General features: G+C 40.4%; 1 long non-coding RNA gene across 1 annotated transcript in view; it reads right to left on the bottom strand.

The window, feature by feature from the left end:
• The window catches only part of LOC106870612 (uncharacterized), a 3901-nt gene extending 1926 nt beyond the window's left edge, over nucleotides 1-1975 (bottom strand). Inside the window, exon 1 of the long non-coding RNA XR_001409550.2 lies at nucleotides 499-1975. This is a non-coding gene — a long non-coding RNA (uncharacterized LOC106870612). The remainder of the gene's footprint in view (nucleotides 1-498) is intronic.
• Between the last annotated feature and the right edge of the window lie 162 nt (nucleotides 1976-2137).

The raw sequence follows: 2137 nt of genomic DNA, 5'->3' as shown, positions 1-2137 counted from the left end.
AGGAGGAGAAGGCGGAGGAGGAGTAAGACGACGACGACGACGACGACGACGACGATGACGACGACGACGACGAGATAGGCTGACAAATAAACTCACAAATAAAGGAGATATATAGAGCTGGTACAAGACACGAGATAGCAGAGAATGACGACATGGAATGAATGACAGAAAGTGAAAGAGTAAAATACAAAAAATAAAGCAGGTGAATGAAATATATAGGTATGTGTGGGCTTGTATGCGCATGTATGTGTGTGCGTGCGTGTACGTGTGTCTGTGTGTGTATTTGTGTATGTTTTAAAATTGTGAAAATTAGAAACGAAACCTACGCTGTGTGGGCATATGTGTGTGTGATCGCGCGTGTATATGTATGTATGTATGTATGTATGTATGTATGTACGTATGTATGTATCTATATATTTATGTATGTATGTATGTATGTATGTATGTATGTATGTATGTGCGTGTGTGTGTTTTGTGTACTGTAAGAAGAAGGATTACCTTCGTAATATAGTATTATGATAGAAAATCTGCTTAATGTTGAAATTCGCCACAGATGAAACAGTGGGGGTGTTTCATAGGAATGCACAAACGAAAAATATATTATGGGAGATAAAGATATGAGCAGGTGTATACAATAATAGATAGTTTAGCGGATTGCCAGTCAATGGTCGAGAGATCGACAGTTCGTTTGCTCCTCTAGGGGTAGCGATTTTTTTTCATTCCTGTATTCGCTGTTAGCTAAGTCACCCGGGTTCCAATAAGATAGAGTAACTTTTGTTGTAAGCATATACTGAATTGTAGTTCTTTGATCTTGTCCTTGATTAATTCCAGGTATTCTTTCCTTGAGGGAACTATTGATCAAAATTATTTCCAACCCCAATACCCTATCTTTTTCCTTAGGAACAGAACACTACAGTCTACATTATTTAGTGTGGTAGGCAGGTAAGGTATGAGAGAGATTTAGCTGCTATGTGGGTGAGAAACCGCGTAGAGGCTTCTCCGTTGGCTCGCTGATGTAAGTAGCACCGTTGATCACCTTTTAGAGATTGACGAGTCGTCCGTTAGATTGTTGTGCCGCGTCCAACTTTTGAGACTTAGAGAGCAATGAGCAGCATTCTGGCGGAGTCGATAGAACACCAGGTGTAATATCTTGTGCTATTCTTTCTGGCACCTTACATTCTGATTTCAAATCTCAGCAAGGCCAAACTTACCTTTTATCATTCAGAGGTCAGGGAAATTAAAAGCAGTGAACTGCCGTTATCATTAGAACGTTGGTGGAAAAGCATTGAAATATTTGTTCCGGCTCTTTGAATTCTGAGTTCCAATATCGCCGTGGATAATTTAGATGGTAGACTAACCCGCCACCTAGTTTAAGAACACCACTTGGCTATTGTGTTCCTTTAACAGAGGAATTCATTCTGTTGCAAGCATCGGGCCTGATGTCTACGATCAGAGATCACAGCCCTGGGTATAATGTATGTGTCTTCAATAAATATTTGTTCAGAACGGTATATATATACCTACATCTACGTAGCTACCTACGTATATATATATGTATATATATATATATAGTGCTTCCCAACCACATGGTTCTGGATTTAGTCCCATTACGTGGCACTTTCGGTAAGTTTCTTCTACTATAGCCTCGGGCCTACGAAAGGCTTGTGAGTGGATTTGGTGGATGGAAACTGAAAGAAGCCCGTCGTGTGTGTGTGTGTGTGTGTGTGTGTGTGTGTGTGTGTGTGTGTGTGTGTGTGTCTGTTTGTGTCTGTGTTTTTCCCCATCATTGCTCGACAAACGGTGTTCGTGTGTTTACGTCCCGTAACTTAGTGGTTTGGCAAAGAGACCGGTAGAATAATTACTAGGACTTCAGAAATAAACCCTGGCCGATGGTCACGTGGAAACCACGTGAGCAAGAGAGGAAGAGTGAGGAAGAGAGAGTGACAGACAGAGAACTGTGAAGGGGAGAAACAAAAATTGGAGATAGTATAAGTGAGTAAAAAACATGAGGGGGAAAAGAGGAGGTAGAAGAATAACAGAAAGGAAGAGAGAAAAACGAAAGAGTAAAAAGATAGAATCATTAAGATTGGAAGATTTGGAAGAGGATTCGTGGCGTTCAATCATATTATAATATAAA

Source organism: Octopus bimaculoides, chromosome 5, assembly GCF_001194135.2.
Source record: "Octopus bimaculoides isolate UCB-OBI-ISO-001 chromosome 5, ASM119413v2, whole genome shotgun sequence".
Taxonomy (NCBI): Eukaryota; Metazoa; Mollusca; class Cephalopoda; order Octopoda; family Octopodidae; genus Octopus; species Octopus bimaculoides.
Note: the sequence above shows the minus strand (reverse complement) of the source record. Positions and strands in the feature narration are given on the sequence as shown.